The 20,857-nt window shown below is 38.8% G+C and overlaps 1 protein-coding gene across 3 annotated transcripts in view; it reads right to left on the bottom strand.

Annotated features, from left to right (window-relative positions):
- il11ra (interleukin 11 receptor, alpha) overlaps positions 1-19,415 on the bottom strand; it is a 39,416-nt gene extending 20,001 nt beyond the window's left edge. For 2 of the 3 annotated variants that reach the window (XM_036594865.1, XM_036594867.1), the window contains exon 1: positions 19,298-19,415. The gene's annotated coding sequence lies outside the window, so the exon portion shown is untranslated. Of the gene's footprint in view, positions 1-12,425; positions 12,471-19,297 lie in introns of those variants that run through there. The other variant, XM_036594866.1, reaches the window with a different exon arrangement.
- Between the last annotated feature and the right edge of the window lie 1,442 nt (positions 19,416-20,857).

Below are 20,857 nucleotides of genomic sequence, written 5' to 3'. Positions count from 1 at the left end.
GTACCAGATGTGTGTACTTATCCTGTCCTTTCTCTGTAAAAACAGCACGGAGTATAAACACCATTGCGTCGCGTATTTGACGAGGGAAGCGAAGCGGCCCGCAATTGCAGTGTCAACATAGTCAACAGCACGGCCCCACTAGCCCTGAAGATTACAAACACGATCCCCAAGATCTTCCCTAATTGAAAACACATGAATACATATAACTCTTTAGAAAAATGGTTTCAAAACTGTTCCGAAAAAGATTCTCAAGATTCTTAGAAACTTTACCCCAAAGCACTGGTCACCCAGTTCATTAAAACAGCTCGTGGATAATGTTTGCTTTGACAGATTTGGCTTCTCTTTGCTCGATTTAGTTCTGTAGTGTACTTTTCGGGCTACTTTGAGTTCCACAACTATATTAAGTAAAGACAATTTAAAAAGTTCAAGGCAATCCTTCCCCTGTTCATCTGAGCAAACTGAAGAAAGCTGGGTTTCACTTTCAAAAACTGGATAAAACAAAGTGTAGACATTTTTGCTGACAATACTGTTGCATTAGAAGCACGGAAGGCACATTTATTCAACTCAGCAGTTTAAAGGTTATGTTCATTCTAAAGTATCGGCACCATTGAATTTATAGTGGTCTACTGAAGGTTCTGTTACAGAATACTAACTGTCAAAACATGAAGTTTGGATTGTCCTTAAATGGCATTTCATATCTGCCCCCAGATGACCGTAAAATAGTTGGCCAGTTGGTGAGTGGTAAATACTGACAATGTCCAAAATATCAAAATCACGATATTACATATAATTTATCACAATAATCATAAAATATTGTCGTACTGCTCACTTCTATTTTGATGATTAATTCAGTAATAAGAGTTTTTGAAAAGGCTAAAACAAATAAAAATAGACTTAACCACACAATTCCAAATCCGGCATTTTAGAAATTTCAAAAGACTGTGTTGGAAAAAGATAAATTAGGAAGATATGAAAAACAGTTCATTTAGAAGAATATAAAAACACCATGTGGCCAAAAAAAAGTGTTTGTGGACCACAAATGGTCAAATATTCATTATTGCTGATTCACTGAGTAGGTACATTTTAATGACAACCTTTTTTATACTTACTTTAGTCAAGCAACTGTGATGTGACAGCCCATAAATAAACGAATAAATAAATAAGAGACAGACAGACAGACAGACAGACACACAGACAGACAGACAGACAGACAGACACATCAAATCCACACCTTAAATCCAGTTTATAAAATCCAGCACCAGAAAGTAGCCCGGATTTAAAGACCTCTCCTACAGAGGGTTTAATAATCAACCAAAGCTTCTTTAGGCCTGAAGCATATAAGCATAGTGAACACAGGACAGTTCTGAATAGAAGTCTTCCAACAAGGGCACCTCATTCCAATCAGCACAAAGACCAGAGACTAAAACATTGCTGTGATCAGAACAGAAGACTCAGAGCCTGAACTGAGTCCCAGAACAAGACTGGCGTTGAGTGACAGCGGCCAAAATCATTAGCTTCAAACAAACAGGAGGCCAGGTTTACAAGCATTCTCACTGTAAACTCACTGTCACTGCTGTGCACATTACATGGTGGATGGCTTTCCAAATCAATAAAAAGATGATTGTGCCATGGGTGACAGAACATGTTGTACATGGGTAAACACCACTGAGTTAAACAGTGGAAACAATGACGTCCGTTCCTTGTGATTTTGATAGTGGTGCAGAGGAGTCGTTCTGAGGCAGCTCCGCCCTCAACACTGTGAGTTAGGCAAACAGGACGCTGATGTTCCTGATTACAAACAACAGACTAGAGGCATATAAATGGCAAATAAATAGGGTTAAAGTAATACAAAGAGTTTGTTTTTTACTTAGGGCATCACATCTGCATTCATTTACTTATTTACTTCCCAAACATATTTGTTTATCGAATACTACACCAGATTTATGCCTTATGGGACTTTTCTCTACGCAATGTTGCTCTGCCAAAATTAGTCAACAACCTGTGTGTGCCGACTGGTGCTGGGTACTGAACGCCTCACCAGGCCAAGTGGGCAGCAGCCCATGATTCAGTGCAGTGCTGCGGTCATCAGCTAGACTCTCTCACTCGTGAAGTATTGTGGAGTTGTACAGGTATTATGTAACAATTCTCCAGTCCAATCAACCAGCATTCACATTCAGAGTAATATTGTCTATGGTGGCTTCATTTTCTTCTTCAAATTAATAGCCAATACTTGATATTTTATTAAATATCATGATAATTTAGATGAGTCCCTGATCTTATGCACATATTATGCATTATTTTGCTCACTTTCAGATGCCTTTATTTAACCAATCATTCTAATCTATGGTTACTTCAAAAATGTACATAATAGAACAGATTGAACTTAATTATACTACAAACAGAACATCACCAACTAATTAACTGCTCTGAATGCTGGCCAGAAAGATTATAATGCACATTTTCAGTCTGGCAATGAATGCTGGCGAATATACACATAAAACAAAGAATCTGAAACAGATGTACAGCTCAATAAGGACACTGAGTGCAGTATCCTCTTGGAGCTCTTCAGAGTCAAAATATGATTGCAAGTCAACCAAAACATTGCAGCGTATGGCATCGTTCCATTTCGTGGTGGACACCAGATGTTTCTCCTCAGAAAAAAGGTGGTATACTTTTGGAAAACTGTCAAAACAAGGCTGAATCAGGGCCAACAATGTGCTTCAGTGACATCTATACTAGTAAAGTCTGGTGTTCACATGTGGTTCTACGTCAGTGAGGTTGGATTACGATGATACTGTTTATTGCGACAATTCTGCAAATGATAACTGAGATGCAATTTATTACCGCCGAAGCAGACAATAGCTCTGAATATGTCACTTCAGTACGCAAAACGTTGCCTTCTGGAAAGTTCCCAGCATTAAAACAACTACAACATATTATTATTAGAAGTAGTAGTAGTTAGTAGTACTGGGCGCTTTGGCCGAAAATTAATTTCATCTTTTATTAAAATCTCTGCTGGTTTTGGTGTAAATTTTGATGTAATTTTACATCAAATAAAACTGAAATAAAACTGTTTAACTGTAGGTTAACAATAATTCCCTTTTCTTAAATATCCATTTTTAACAACCAAATTAAAATGTTAAATATTTTTTATTGTGCAAAATTGTTAAAACAGAACAGAACAACAGGTAAGTCTATGTCAATACTGCTTTATAACACTAGCCCCATGAGCCTGGAAAAAAAATATATATATTCCGGCGCTAAATGATGTTTCACGTCTCAGTTTTTACAAGGCTGAGGGTTTGCACTGCTTATATGTCACAAGAATTTCAACCAGCATGCCAGATGAACCTGTGTACCGCCCACTGAGCAGCAGTACTACTAGTAGTAGTAGCAGTAGTAGTAATAGTATAATAATAGGAGTAGTCGTAGTAGCAGCAGTAGTATAAGAAGAAAACGAAGAAGGTTGCTTGTAGTCTTTTTACACTGATGAGGCCTAATTTCATAATAGTCCACACTGTAAAATTAAAAAGCTAAAAAAATTAATGATTTCTTCGATATATTTTAACTTCTGAAAGGGCTTGGTGAAGATCACCTTGAATATTCAACCACAGAGGCTGACTCCCTGTTGCTACCATTATTACACTTTAATTACAAAACCTCCAGTATACACTATAAAACGCATGACACCGAATCTAATTTCAATTGCTAGGAATTAGCACGACTTTTAAACTGTAAAGACTGCACAGCCATGACTTCCATGTGCTTAATGCAACAGTGCCATTAGAAGTGTGTGGCAAAGGAAAAGTGTTGCTTAGATCAGCAGAATATGAGCCCTCCAAACCACAGACCGAAGCTGTAATCCATCACTGATTTCAGCAGGAATACTCCGAAGCACAGCTGAGCCACCATATGATCTCTTTGCTCTCACTTTTAACAGCACATACTTTGTGTTCGGCAATAACCCCAGAACCCAACAGTCATGAGGACTGAATTAAAACAATATTCAAATTACAGTACATTATGCAATATTGTGCGATGTTATGCAAAATTTTCTCATAAGAAAAAACTAATGCTGTGTAATAATCCGTATTATATATTTTTTTGTGACTGGCTTAGATCTGCAGGCTAAAATGCCTGATTTGTTCAGTCTACTTTACAGCCAACTGCAGCACTTTGATCCATTCTGATTTTTGGAAGTCGTCCAGCTTCTGCGTTCTCAAGAATCTGATAAATTTAGCGGAAAGGTGAGTCCAGCCTCAGAACCCTCAAAACCACATCTCTGCACCTGATATCAGAAAATATTCAAACCAGAAGCTACAGCAAAGCATAGAACCCCACATCCTCTTACTAGTTCAAGAGTGACAAAACGTGTGTCTTCTACAGTGTTGCTGTCATGTCACATGAAAACAGCAGCTGCCATTTATATTGCCATATGTTTCATGAGGTACGGACGATAGAAGTGGTCCAAAATTATTTGTTGCATTAATGTACACTAAATTAAATTACTTTTTGCTTTTTTCCAGTGATATCATGTATAATGGCTTCATTTTATTTTAAATTAATGCTGCTCATTATCCTTGGCCCAATAATTGATATGATCGAATGTCATGATAATTTAAAATTAAGTCCCGATATTTTGAACGTATCGTTCTATGCATCAAAATTTCAGCCAGCAGAAGTTTTCAGCCAAAAGTGGTCAGAAAACTGCACTATTGTTGGCCGTTCAGACCGTTTATTCAGCAGCAAATCAACACTGAACATGTCAGTTATGGAGCTATTTCAGCTGACGTTAAACAAGCAGTTTGGGGACTCATGCCGAGCATCAAGAGGGGATCCAGCACCCAAAAACTTCTTCATTATAGGTTTGCTACCACTTCAAAATGTGACATCCTCTTGGCACACAGAATACAACAAAACAGCAGAAGCAGAAAGGAAGGTTCCTGCAAGCATGTCTTCGCCATCTCTAGCCTCAGTTTGTGGAATAAAAAAAAAATAAAAAAATCATAAAAATAGTGCAGAAGTGCAAAGTATTTGAATTTATTGCCTTGGTGAACAATCGCTCCCTGTTGATGAGGATGATTTCACAGGTATGTACACAGGTACACAATGTCACATATTGTCAGCACAGTTTTGTTCTATTGAAAGGCATGACTTCATAATACTTGAAGACATTTTCATAACACCTAATATGTATCATAACATAAAACAGTCAAAATAAAAACAAACTTTTTTTTTAATTCAACATTTTCAACATTTGCTAAAATAAACTAAGAAGGCACAAGAACAATTGGTAAGAATAAATGAATAAAACCAAGTTATGTCATAAAGGCTGAAATCCAATCAGCTACTTGTAAATATGCAGCTTATGCCGTTAATATATCATTGCTGTCAGCGCTAAACCTTGCATCTCCATCTTTATCTTTTCTTGTTTTTTTCCCCACAAACTCTGGAAATGCCTGCCTTTCATACTGTGTGAAAATATCAGGACTAAAGGACCAAAAGAAATGGACCAAAATGACTTTTAATAAACTTTTGTTCCATTAACATACACTGAAAGTTAACAATTTTATTTCCTTCTCATGAAAAGTTACTTTTTGTGGACACAAGGTTTTGTTCTGACAACAACAATATACTAGTTGTTGTTATTTACAGGCTCTCTCATTGTTCTAATTATCAAGTCAAGTCAAAGTTTATCTTTTATAGTGCTTTTTACAGCAGGTGTTGTCAGAAAGCAGCTTTACAGAAAAATCCAGGTCCGAGCCCCCATGAGCAAGCTAATGGCAAGAGTGGCAAGAAAAACTCCCAAGAGCAAGAAGAACAAACCCTGAGAGGAACCAAGACTCAAAAGAGGAACCCATCCTCCTCTGGTCAACACCGGATAGCAAACCAATAACACAAAAGCAATATAAAACAGAGAATAAGGCTTTACCATTAGTATTAAATATTGAAATATAGAAAAGGGGAAAACAACGTGAAGCAATGGCTATGATCAAACAGCCTTTTTATGACACATGCACTTGTTCAGTGTTCTAGAAGCACTGACAAAGCCCACAGTATACTCAAAGTGTATTCTGACTTATCACACAATATCAAACAGTTATATTGCCCAGCTCTTCTATTTTTACAGTTACCATTTCAGAGACGCAAGATTTTAGTACAACAGTGACTATAAGCTCATGCTTCAGGTTCAAAACCTCCCCCCTGCTAGGCCAAAAACTGCACTATGCTAACCTCATACATACAGAAGACGTGACATTCCATATATAGTGACTATTTTCATATTCTTGCTTGTACGCATTACATCTTATGAAACAGTTCAGAACTCTACAAAGGAAATTTGTGCTTCAATTCCCGACATTCCAAACTAGACGCACCTGCAACTCTGTGCAACTCTGGCTAGGCAGACTGCTGCTCTAATGACAGCTCCACTAAATGGAACATTCCAGCTTCTCCCTAAACCACAAAAATGAACCTCCACACCTAATTGTTTCACCTCATATGGCATTTGCCAGTTCGCCAGCACAGAAAGGCAAACATATTGAAGAAAAGGCCATGTTTCATTGAAATGTCAGGGACATCTCCCATCTGCTAGGCTTTCTGATGGACATGAGAAACAGCTGGAGACAGCAAACACAGTTCTGCTAATCCTCTGTAAAAAACAAGCCCTGAACAGTGGCTTCATCAACTTTACCCCCAAATCTCTAACATTTAGTCCAGTGTGAGTGAGGGCACCATCATGGGAGAACTCAAGCTTGAGAGTTGTGTAAGCGTTATTTGTGTTAGGGGCTCCAGCATGGTTGCACAAACACATAAAGGTGTTGAAAAGTGCTTCTGGCACAGCGAGCAGGGGCTGACACAAATTACCGTCTGCGATTAGGACACTGCCGGACAAGGTCACTCCGACAGTTATTAAACATATTCAGTTTTTAGTTCAACTGGAAATATTCCAGTCCCGTGTGATCAATGCATAACTATGTCTACTAACTCCAATGTCTATAATCAATACATTTAGTTCAAGCATACAAATGAACATCAAACTCAGGTGGGGATGATGTATTGGATAAATTGGGACTAAATTACTCAATAAATTGTTATTTTTTCTTTATTTAAAACAACAGGTATTTTACAGTTACACATTTAGTATAGGGCTGCAAAAAATTAATGAGCTACTAATTGAATAACCAGATGAACTGTGGCCTGTAAATGTGAAGAGCTGCATTTTTGGCCATGCTGCCCAAAACTACTAATAATAATTATAATAATATATTGTACTTGTTTTCACGCTGGAGACTTTCCAGAAGGCAACATTTTGCGTACTGAAGGGACATATTAAGAGCTATTGTCTTTGCTGAACATTTACTGCTTATAATGTTCTGAAAAACTGAGGTGCTGTTGCCCAAAACACATTTACCACCACAAAAAAGTGTAGCACTTTGTTTAAGCCTGCTCATAATTTTGAACAGCAAGTAATAAGCAATAACTAAAAACAGTGACATATTAATAAATATGTAGATTACTATTACAGCTCTTCAGGCTACAGTATTATTTAACTGGTTTAACATTTCATCTAGTTGGACAAGTGAACAGATTGCCAGAATGAATGGATGGCATTTTTTCATGTAAAATTTGTGTTTACAAAATGAGGATTTGAAAGCAATTTTATATCCAATTTTAAGGTAATTACCACCTGTATGTAGTTTGCTAGCTAGTGCACTTAAGACTGTGTCAGCAGGATGACCTAGCATAAACAAATAAATAAATAGATAGATAGATAGATAGATAGATGTATGCTAAGTTTCGGAAATGGACACATTATCACTAATGGTTTGTTCACACTCTCACAAACACACGCTTCTGTTTATATTTTTTTAAATTTATTTATTTATTTATTTTTAGCAGAATGGGCTGTTACCCAGTGTCTACATCTTTGAGTTGCACTGGCTAAAATACAGATCCATTTCTCCCAAGTTGAGAATGTTTGTTTAATAACAAAAGAATGTTGGATTTGATGTGAAGTATTGAGTGTGTTAAAAATCATATTGCGCTGTTTTCATTTATTAAATGTGAGTTGGTATGAAAAGACCTCGTAACGACTTACTGGTATACAAAAACTGAGAATGAAAAATACAGAACAACTCACGGCTTTGAGTATGTATAAACAAAGTAAAACCAGGACTACCCGGTTCACGCTCACATAAAAAAAAGAAAATTATACAACCTACCTCCCAATTTCGTGGTTGATTATTGATAATTCCGGATAAATCGATAAATGTTCCAGCCCTAAGATTAGCATCATCTTTGAGCTGTTGCTTTGCGTAAAAATAAACTGCAACCTATTAATATATCATCCCACTGGCCCTTAACGCTAATCCTCATACCGAACCAGCAATCCGACACTGTGATACTACATAATTACCTAACAAGATCAGAATGGAAACTTACTCATGCCACCCAGCACAAAATGACACTGATCATGTGACTTTATCAGTTGTCACAGCATCATTAAGCATTAATGCCTTTCTCATTCTAGCCATAGAATGCTCTAATAAAATATTTTTCAGATCAGTTACATATGAATAGCTTTGTTCATTGACAGTTTCTAAGTGCATGCTATTATACAAGTTAACCAAATGTTAAAAAAATTATAAAAACATTAAGGCAGAGGAGAAGGAGTTTTCCAACCACATATTTGAGCTCTCATATTTGAATATGCCAGAAAAAAACATCTATAAACATGTAAAAAATCCAATCACATATGCCAACCAGATGTGGGACCTGCATACGCATAGTGAAATGAAAATTTATGAGTGGAATGGATGGATGAGTGTCAAGCACTATGGTAACTATCAGATTTTGGAATGCATGCACGTGGACAAGTTTACCAGACACTCTGACTCATCCAACAGCCCACAAGTTCAGTGGCCATTCTCCAGAAATAGGCAGCAGGGTCGTCCAACAAAATCAAACTGATATCCTGACGCTGAACACACCAAGTTTTTCAGTAAGCCATCATTTACTGTGAGCCCATGACTCTGCAGCCCTGTTTTTTGACTGTTTTTATACTGACTTTTATACTGTACTAAAAGCAAAGCAAGGGCCTCTCGCAAAAACAGCTGGTCACATGACAGTTTTAAAAAGCAACTCTTAACATGAGCTTTAGCATGGGGTCAGGGTTTCTTTACAGCTAAGCTTTAACTTTTATTGTCGCAGAGCAGCTAATGTTTACCATAGCAATCTATAAATACCATGTAGTACAATGGAGGGAAGAAAAAGAAGGGGGGAGAGAGAGAGAGAGAGAGAGAGAGAGATAGAGAGAGAGAGAGAGAGAGAGAGGGGATGTAGGGTAGAGGATGTGGGGCCTGGGGGGCAGACCTAAGAGTAGGACAAACAGCTTGGAGAAGGCTGAGGAATGCAGCAACCCTGCCAGGATTCTGAGACTCCATTAAACTCCAGACTCTCCATGGAGAGCTCTAGAATGTTTAGTAGCCCACACATTTCTATCTGCTTCATGATAACAAGAGGCTAAGTCATTATGGTTTACTGATATAAGGTCACTGTGGACACCCTACTGCTAGAATATGCTCGGTTAGATTTTGACTCTGCTTGCTAGTGTTTGTTTAGAAAGCAATGTAAATGTAAGGCTCAGTTAAACAGTTAAGTGTCAAGGTGGCTTGCAGGCCTGCATGAGGGGACCTTGCAGGAGAGGGGCAATCTGTGATCCACAACTACCGTCCTGGTTTTAGCTCATGTACATACACAACACCAGGGAATTACAGTGAGCCACGTTGAGTCATGGTGTAAGCCCACCACTACACAGTGAGAACGTTATTAGAATCTGTATTGTTCATTCTCAGATTTAGTTCGTATTTAGTCGTCATGAAGGGTTTTCACACAGAGCTGATTGTTATTGATTTAAACAGTGCATGCAATTTTTAATGCACTGAAACCTTCACGTCAAGTCCAATGTGCTTTGCTATTAAGCAAAGACTCTGAATGCAGGAGAAATGTCCATTCTGCAAACAGTACATCTACAGAGCTGAGAAAGGCTTTAGAGCAGGCTCTGAGCACTAAAAAGAGCAAACTACAGGACCAATCATGACCTCTGATATGAAAGAAGGTATTAGTGTTTATGTGTACGCTTTCAAAAACTGTCAAAACAGGACTTAATTTAAAAAGGCCATATGGAATTGGATACTGGCCTATACATACTGAATATGTAACAGTAATAAACTTCTGGTTTTAAGTAATATAAATATCAATATTTATCAATAATCTCATCCCATTTTTATTAATTTTTCAACTTTGCTTATTGTCCCAGCCCTGGTAAAATATCACAAAAAAAATCTTTTCCAACAGTCTTTTTTTACAATAGCAAAAGGGTTTTTTTTTATACGAATGACAGCTGCTTTTTATTGATATATTAACTCTGTAAATCCAGACATGTTCATCCCTGCCTGGGGTTGCCTGATCTTTGCAGAGTCACTTATTAGCACCCTTTCAATGCCAGGCAAGTCTAAGCACAGCCTCCAATGAGTCATGGAGGAACGCTCAACATGATCCTTTTTTACGAGGGAAAATGTGTAGAGGGACGCTGAAAATAGACAGCATCCCTAATTTGGCACATTCCTCCACACACAATACAGCCCAGTGGAAAAGAACTGCGTCAGAGTGTTAAAAGAACACCGAACACACAGGCTGCAGTGAAACAAAACATCTTGGCTTTTGTGTGTCAGTCCCACGTAGATCCACACACATTAAACAGCATTTCTGAGCAAACAAATCAATGTGAATAGCATTTACGTCTGCATTATCAGCCTGCTAAAGGTCAGCAGTTGAAGGTACTATAATGACAAGCTAATTTACTCTGACCTCGGCCTGCTTAATGAGCCGCACAAATAGGAAAGTATAATGCTGAACTTTAACGCTTCGGATAGCAGCACATTAAGTACCTGGTGTATCTCCATCAAGTCTGCAAAACAACATATGCCATGCTAAATATACTATACTGAGCTAAACTGCAATTGCATGTATTCTGAGAAAGAGACTGAGCACAGCCTTAATTAAATCTCCACCATTGCACTTAGACATACCTTACAGCCTCAATCTGGAACTGCAGCCTCTACTAAAACATATAACACGCGTATGTTTACCATGCTCTTAGGGGTTGCCAGGCATGTTTTCAAGTATCTTAATAGGCTTCTGAATACAAATGGCATGTCCATTGGTGTTTATTGGTTTCAAAATGCATGATCTACATCTGCAATCACTGCTGTGTGCTTTTAAAACCCTGTGTAGGCTTATATAGTTCATTTAAAAGCTAACGTGGCTTACAGTCTATGGAGGCTATCAGTGCTAGCTGACCTTGTGTTAAATAGCCCCAATTGTGTTTGCATTGTTTAACGGTGAATTTCACCAAAATTGGTTTGATCGGAAATGCTCAATTCCAGAGAAACATACTAAGTCAGAATTGTTAGCAGTGATTAAGAGATGAACCAGATGTTGAAAGCATTTAATGCCTCTAAAAGCATAAACTTACTACATCAAATGGTTATGAATATGTTGTCTGATGTCTAAAACACTGTTTTATTACAGTTTGGATATAAAGTCTTGGCCTTATCTTAAGTGTGTTTTTTAAATCTATTTAAAATGGAGAGGTACATGCAGGATGTTTTAAGGCAAAAAGTACCCACTATTATCATTGCATGTAACTCAAAAGACACATGTTGATGTCACTGATGGTTTTGGGTAGTAAATAAAATGGCTATATCTGCATTGGAGACAATCAGCCCCTTGGTTCCCATCACCACCACTGTCAAGAAATCAGAGTGTAAGTTTTTCTACAATGAACTATTTCACATCTGACCACCCGGAATGACATTTATATTTTAACTATCAAATAATGCACTAGTCATAATTGGTGGAATTCCCATTTAAATGGACTATCCATATAAACTTCTTATGAAAGAAGACAATGATGCAGAAAAAAGGGGTTGAATGCTCTCCAACACAGACCAATGCAATCCTGCTGAAGAAGTCTTTTAAAATCCACTGAAAAAAAATGACTAGATCTCCTCCTTATGCCCTTGTAAGAACATGATGAAAACAAGATGCCGGTTTCCCAGAGTCCCCTGCAGCGCCGGGCCACTGAGGGTCTTCGGAGGAAAAAAGAGAAAGTCGCTTTACGCATCTTCACACAGAAAGATTTAGAGCGATTCAAAGAAAATAAAGGAGTAAGTAATCTTCCCTGTTGTTTGGATAGGCAAAGCTCGCTAAACAATCCAGGATGTGGAGACAAGGGGGAGCCATAGCCAGCATTCTCTCCTTGTAGCTCAAACAAAGACCACCCAGCACTGTACCGATAACGGTGTGGCTTACAGCTGATTGACTTGCAATGCCTGCAGAAATTGCACCCAAGTACATACCACTGTTTTGCTTTGCAGAAGAGCTGAGGCTCATCTTTCTAGGTACAGGAAAAGGGAACCCTGTTGTGGAACAAAGAAGAAGAAAAGACTTTTTGCTGTTGTTTATAAGATGTACACGTTTTCCACAAATTATTACTTGATATGATATAGCCTAGAATTAAAGTTTGCAAGGTTTGGCAAGAGCCAGTAGTTAGCAGTTACCAGAAGAAAGACTGGAATTTTGTTGTCATGGGAACAAGATTGGTGCCAAAATTATGTGGTGTACATTACTAATTTGCCTTAGGCAACAGTTTAACGACCAACGTTTTGGATGGAATGGAAGAGAAAAGACAGCTGAAGGTTTTGTGGATTCAAAAGACCCAGCTCCTATCCGATTGCATTTTGCATATAGCATGCATAATTAATATCACATGTGGACTGCTGTGGCTGGACTTTAGCAGAGGGAAACTTGGAAAGAGCAGAAATTAAATCATACACCAAGGCCAGGTTACAGAACGTACGACAGCTGTGTATAACTTAGGCAAATTGGTCCACCGACACAAGATAAGACCACAACTCTTCCAAGGTTTCTGAGTTTCACACATCACAGACAACGTACCTCACAGCACGCCCTTCATGCAGCTCAGCCACTAGAACTGTCCCTGAGGAAGTGCAGAATTAAATTTAGCTCAAGCAAATAAACAAGTGTGCAAATGGAAGGCGGGTTGAAGTGGCACAATCAAAGCCTCTGTGCGGTACCCCTGCAAAATGAGCAAGTTCTGGTGATCAGCTATGCTTGGCTGAAAATAGCATATGTCCTTGGCTCTTCTGAACGCAGTATTTATACAATCTGACAGCCTCAGACAAAAGGCTGCGCTGGAACATCTGCCATGTGCGTCAAACTGTCTGCTGTATTTACTGGGACAAAGGCTCTGGATTTCTGGTCAATGGATGTGAAGCGTTCATTCATTCTGAGGTTACAGTCGAGACAAAGGAGGAACTGCTGATGTTTCGGAGCTTACTCCAAATTCAGACATCAGTATCAACATGAAACAAGCTGGTAATGCAGGGGATAAGACCGTGAAGCAGTACTCCATACTCGAGCTATCACGGCCTCTCATCCAGAGACCCTGGAATTTCCTTCAGGCACTGGTCGGGACAAGATGGCTACCAGATGCCAGCTATTCACTAAGCTTTGGCTGCCTTCCCAGGATAGTTGCAGCCTCAGCCAGTTGTGCTAGAAGGTAGACTGTTCTCGAATACTTAACTTCTCTTTACTCATCACGGGATTAAACAAAAAGGAGAAAAAGTATCCCAGAATGATTGACTTCCTTGTTCCATGCTTGAAGACTTGGCTAGAAGTCTTGATTACAAACTTGCAAGGCATAAACTTGCAGCTGGAAGGCAGCAGAGCCTTTCATGGAAATGCAATCGCTCGGAGCACGCTGATCCGTCGGAAGGAGCAGCGGTGATTTACATCATGCAGGAGGCCAAAGCAGACCGACGCTGTGAGTCACACTCACACCAAACTTGGAACCTCTTTTAGTCCCAACAGTATCGGTGGCCTGAAATCCTCAGTGCGGCAAAGACTGGCAGAACTACTAGCTCTATCTGCAGCAGGGCCTCACTGACAATGACAGCCCTAGCCAGCTCCAGTAGACACCAGGCTCAGGCGCTTGGCATTCAATATGGCGCCATATTACTGCTCCACGTAATTACAGCGCGAAAGTCCACAACACAAACATTTCATCTGTACTTGAGCGAGTCGAGTCAATGTCAGCTTTACTAGGCCGTCTGGCAAAGATCACAGCAATGGCGTTGAGCTGGAAAGCTTCTTGCCTTTGTAACGTAATTGGCACGAAGAATATGGAGCTCAATCTCAGCCGGCTCATTCGATTTCGACTCCGGGCCAAATGAGTCATGAGGAGAAAAAAGTCCAGGAATGGTTTGCAAGTTTAGAATAAGCTGTAACATCTCCATCTGCCTCTGGCAATCAAACAATGACAATTAATTACAATCTTTGTAGCACTCCGAACAGACTGGTCGCAATGTTCTAGGTCTACATACTGAAGATAGCAAATTCAGAAATCCTGATCCATTCAGTAGTAGTCTTGTGTGAAAGCTTACAGGTGCCTGGAGCTCTTTTGTGCATGACTCCCAAACAGAGGGGTGCTCACTCCAGAAGATAAAGTACTCTGCCCCCATGAGTCATAGATGCTGGGAAGAGCCCGAGTATTCTATTACCACTGTTCCAACATGCACGGCTCATGCACAGCTTTAGCCACAGACACGTCTGGAGCGCGAAGCTCTGAACCTTCTGCAAACAGAGCCGGGCTTTAGCATTAGCTCGGTCTACCTGAGGTTTATTCTTAGTCTGGTTATGCACACCTTGGTATGCTCTGTCCCTGAAGGGATTACGGCCACTTGTGACTCCTTTCGGTGCTGTAGTGGGAGAGAGATCTGTTAGAGATAAAAGGCTTTGGGCTGATCAAAGGAGAAGCCAAAGAAAGGCCTCAGCCAAGGCTGAAAATATCTAACTGCCTACTCTTACAAACAGCTCTCAAGAGAAAACCTTAAATGGTGTGCGCTTTAAAAAGATATAGTTTATCTTTGAGGTGAAGGATACTTGAAAGTAGGAAAAATAATAGGCCGTACAAGGTAAGTCTCCAAAAATTAGGGCTTTTTTGTATTAAATGACTAATAATTAGGACAGGAAAATAATCAACGCAAGGTTGTCGGAGTACACAGAGAAGAAGCCCACAAAACCTGTTCTGGGCTTTACATGGTCTGGTTGTACTACTCCACTCAAAATGAGTTCTCTTCAAGCACGTCATACAGGCATACCATGGAAGCAGAGTCCTAATTACACTGCAGCTCTGGGTCAAGTTTGGCCTCAGATTTAATTTGGACTAAAGAACAACATCATTAGAGACTGGCTGCAATTAGGCCTACAATCAAGAAAAATATAAGCTCAAGTACTTACAAGTGGGACATACCTGGGACAGTATTTAGAATTTCAAGCAATCCAACACAGAAGAAAACATCCTGTCAGTGCACGGTGAGGCCAAGTTACTCATGCAGTGTAACTGCACCGCTGACCACAGTGTACTCTATCAGCCCTTACAAAGCCACATAAGTGTGTTTCCTTAAGTTCTTCTTATTTTGTGGGCAGAAAAGAAACAGATTAAACAAAAACAACAACAAAAAATTGGCCTGGACTTTTTAATTACATCTAAAGTTTGTCCACAGCTTTCAGTCTGATCTTGAATCTCTGATGCAAACCATGCAGTAGGGATGTTCGATAATATCAGAATTATATTGGTATTGGCAGATAATTGCATAAAATAAAATTATCGGCATCACGTTTAGATTTGAGCACATTTCAAGCAAATATATGATGCCATATTTATTTGACCCTTGGCTATTCTTTTAAAACAGGCACGTCAAACTGGGGACCTCCTGAGCTAAAGTGCTGCGAAGATTGGCATTTACCCTCATCTGATGCTCTGAATTCAGTTCATGAAGGCCTTGCTAATTAGATGATGAGCTGAAATAGGTATGTTTAATGAGGACGTATGCTGAAGTCTGCAGTGTTTTGGCCCAACAGGACTAGAGCCTGACACGTGTTCTAAAATGACTGGACGTATACAAACAGAGTTACTTGTATCTGTAATGCTAACACAGTTAAACCATGTTCCAATTTCCACATATTATAAATGTTTATGTATCGGATATCCGGCATCGGCCTACAGTTTCCATATCAATGCACCCCTACTACGCAGATATAGATCAGGGTAATCCAAAACATGCAATTTTATGAAATTAAAAGATCCCGGTTTGTGAGGTCTGCCACTAATGTCCTCCAGTGTAGCGGAACTGGAAGATTAAAAATGCCACATGTACACATGACATTTGCTGGTCACTAATTGCAGGGGGGGGGGTTTGGCAGGAATTAGATGTACATTACGTGGTAAAATGACCACCCTCTGTTTAAGCCTTTTTACAACACTCCACGACACACATGTAATTTACTTTGTGTGACAGACAGCATTTTCTATGCAGTATTTGTGTCCTCTTATTTGCATTTTCTCGCTTTGTTTTTTTCCACCACTGAAGGATGACATTATCACAACACCACGTTTGACTCTTTCAGATGACAGTATGCGTGTCCAAAAAATTCAAATGCTGAAATTACATCCTGGCTAAGTCCAAACTGACTCAAAAAGTATGTCTTCAGCTACAGTTGGATTACAGGTGATACCTATGGATAAAATGTACGCGAATGTGAATAAAAAAAGAGCTGTGGATTTGATACACCACATAAAGCAGGACCCAAGTGTGGGTGGGTCATTAATTAAGCTAATAATATTACAGCAAATCACTCTCTGAATGCAGCTTGACATTGCTATGTCCTAATAACTCACCATGCAAGTGGACATCAAAGGCCTCAACTAGAAGCCTCCAATTTTGCCCAATTACCCTCGCTCCAATCCTCACAGCTTTCCAGTCACTGACACTTTAAGCTCATAAACAAAGCCCTAACGAAGCTGCGCTCTTTCACAGTGCCTCAATAATGTCTACATTCTAGTCATTATTTCTTAGGACAATAATCAAAATCACTTTTGGGGACACTTTGCATAAGTAACAAGTAATGAGTGGTGAAGCCACAGGATTATGGTATTTCACAAGCAGTTTGTGAAACTGCTGGGCTAATGTGAATTTCTTGAACAACGCTAGTGCAGCAGATTAAATCCCATCTCAGGCCTCACGCAATTTTAATCTTGGAGGTGCTCAGAACACAGCATGGCGTTGACTTGGCAGCGAAATCTGCTCATTCCCTTAAACGAAGCCCTTTTCTCCCGACAGAGCACAGTTGAGTTTAATTTAAAACTGATTACAGCCACTCCAAAAAGTGTGCTGAAATATGAGCTGGAAAAGAATGTCTTCAGTGCCTGAGAAATTGGACTTGGCAAGTTCATAAACTGACAAGGATTCTGTTCTTGAGAAGAGGCTTGGGACGAGAGCCAGAGGCTTCAACAGCGTAAACCACTAGCTAAACTCCATCTTGTGGCAAATTAATTGGCAGGTATGTTTCTCTCCTATTCAAAGTCTCTAAAAACCCAAAAGTCTTGTGTTTGCATTCTTCACTGGGGTACGGACCATGTGTCTTCCACTTTAAAGCTGAGGAATGCACATCTGGATAAATGTTCCCCCCATGTATATATTTTCCAATGACAGCTCCTCTACGAGAGCGTTTCTCAACTGCGCTCAGAAGAGCAATATGAAAAATGGGAAATATCTACAAACAATCTCTAAGACTTTGGGGTTTTCAACTAGCAAACAAAACTTGCTGAGGCTGGGTTTGTGTGCAATTCGGCTTCAATACAAAGGATTCAATACAAAGTCCAAAAGCTCTACAAGTGATTATGAGAATTAAGCGCTCGTCTCCTACTGAAGCCTGAAAGGTTCAAAACAATCTCTCTACTTGCAAGTAGTTCACCAAGAGGCGCTGTAACAATAGTCTGGCTGTTGTCACAAGACCCCTATGCAGGTAACGCTGAGAAAAATAATGCAAGGGAGACGTAAACAAACCAGCCATGAGGGCACGGCACTGATTTCGGTCCACAGTTAGACCACACAGCTTCCAGCCTGAATAAAGCTCTGTTTCAGTTCATGTAGTGTAAGTGACCAACTACATATAACTACTTAACGTACACTAATGTTCAAATATATGTTCATTCGGAACCACTTGTCATATTAATCATTGTAATTATATTCAGACTGAACTCATACAGTGTAGACTGTAATACTGTAAGCTAGACAACTCAAGGAATTTCAGTATTTCAAGCTTTTGAAACAGCAAGAACTTATTAAATGATAAAAAGAGTCCTATAATTAATTATTTTAAAAATCAGTTCTATAGTAAGTTATTTGACATATTTTATCACCTTGTTGCAAATACAAAGCATTTTGGGTAATAATTTTGTTATAATTTAATTCTAAATGTTTTATAGATTTCTTAATCAATCATTTCTTAATCATTAAGGAATCTCATTATATATATATATATATATATACACATATATATATATATATATATATATACATACATACATATATACACACACGCACATTTTTATACACACATATTTATACATATATGTTAGAATTTCGTTCTCAATGTGTTAAAGGTTTCTCAGTTATTAAGGAATCATGTACAGTTCTGTTTATCATAATAGTTGAAATCTGTAGAGTAATATCATCGTAATAGTATATATGTATATACAGGAAAGGGTGGCCCATAAATAAATAAATAAATAAATAAGGTAAGTTTCTCAGACTCATCATATACAATGACTGGAAAACTCTTGTCGATTCATTGGATTCCACTTCCCTCGCACTGTGTAATTAAAAGTCCCTGGATTTACCAAATTATTTTAACCCAACACTGTTTACAGCTTTCTTTCAGCTCAGACCTGCAGTGAGCCATTAGACAGAGCCCGTTAAAGTCGTTAATCGTTATTTTCCTTCTTCATCTCTGACAGAACTGAGCGCCGAGTCGAGCTTCCCAGAGCTACAGTTAACCGATGAAAGAGTATAGAAAATGGGAGAGCTCGTGAAAGAAGTAAAAGAAAACAATGTGAGAACAAAATAACGACATTCTTAGTTTTGTAGAAAAAAAAAAACGAGCTAATGGCGTTACAAAAACACCGTTTACTTCCACAGGGCGACGTTTTCCTCGGGGAACAGTTTAGTTAGTCACTTATCCCTTTGGAAGCCCGTGCTGTTCCTTCCTTCACTTTCACTACCCCTCATTTTCACTCTGGGCTCTGACTGAACGTCCTTAAGGTTTAAATGTAACCTGCTGTGTCAGTGTTAGAATAAAAGCTTACCTTAGTTATCTTCTAATGTTATACAGGCATTTTGACTCGGTTGCCCTCCATTGCTTTAGCAGGCAGAAGTTTGTAGCCTCGTAGTAATTGTACAGGCTTAAGGACACAGGCTGGCGCAGCCTTCCTTCACTGTCATTGGAAGAGGCGCCTGTCAATCAGTGAAAGACGGCCCCCACATTTCCTGTGTATGGACGCATAGCTTAGACATACAGATATGTACAGCAAGACAGGGTTCTTTATTAAAGACAGTGGCCCTATACAGAACCATGAACACTCAAAGAACCATTTGCATGCTTAAATGGTTCTTTACATGGTAAAAAGGTTTTTCAGACTGATGGAGAATGTGTTGTATATGGTTCTATATCTAAACCTTTTTGAAAATGGTTCTATGTAGTACCAAATGACCGATGTCAAGCTTGTAATGAAAGCAGAACCTAAAAGCAAAAGACTCTTTAGTATGTAAGACTTATCCAAATTAACTGGCCTTAACTATTAACCTGAGTAACTAAGGATTATAAGAAATTGTAGATGTTACCACATTTGTAGTTATTTTAACAAATCAGTAAGGTAAATAATAAAAAAAACAAAAACAAAGTTAGTGCGATTTCTGTGTTTTACAGTGTTTGGGACAAGACTTGGAACTGGGTTTTTCCATCATTGTATAACTGGGTAAAAGGTGACAGTTTGGGAAGCTTCAAGGTCTTTAGCCTGATTCAGAATCTCACTGACACTTTCTGAGCCCATCCAAGCCTGGATTATAATAGTTTATAGTTAATAAGAATTTGTAATTGTTAATCAGCAATTGTATATGTAGATTGTCTAATTTACATTTAATTTGCATAAAGGTATTACTGCTTTGAGCAAGTCTGTGTTAGGCTGGAAAACACTTGCTCTCACCCCCACCACTCACTGTCTCTCTCTCTCTCTCTCTCTCTCTCTCTCTCACTCACTCACTCACTCACTCTCTTGATTCTTAGAGTTTTACCCTGCTGATTGTCTTTAAGCTTTTGCCAAAGTCAAGCCCTTGTGTGTGAGGTTGTGTGTGTTTGTGTGAGTGTGTTGACCTGTTGAGTTTGTTTTTGTTATCCATACTTTTAATTGTTTTTCCTTTTTCATGCTACTGTGATCCTGACAAATATTTGTCTTATTAAATTGTTTAATTGTTTTAACTATTTGACATTTAAAATTCAGTGTAAGATCTTCTCCTTTCAGTTTTCAGGGTATACTGCAGCACAGAAATTATGAATGGGTGTTTTTAATACTTTTCTAAGTTTTTCTCACAACCATGCTGTGGTAAATAACCCAACACTAGCATCCATGCTAAAGGCAGGAGGGCATTAAAGACATTAAAATCTATTTTTTTAATGAATTATTTGCTTCCATTATACAATTTGAGTAACATGGTTGTACGTTTAAAGAAATCTTGTCAGTCAATGTCACAATTTCTTGGAAATAAAAAATAACAATAATAAAGAGAAATGGACTTTTCCTTGTCCCGTGATCTTCAGGAATTCTAAAATTTATTTCGGTTATCCAAAATTTCTTCTGAAATTAAAGGTG

This window comes from Colossoma macropomum, unplaced genomic scaffold (assembly GCF_904425465.1).
Source record: "Colossoma macropomum unplaced genomic scaffold, Colossoma_macropomum, whole genome shotgun sequence".
NCBI lineage: Eukaryota > Metazoa > Chordata > Actinopteri > Characiformes > Serrasalmidae > Colossoma > Colossoma macropomum.
This window is presented reverse-complemented; position numbering and strand designations above follow the sequence as displayed.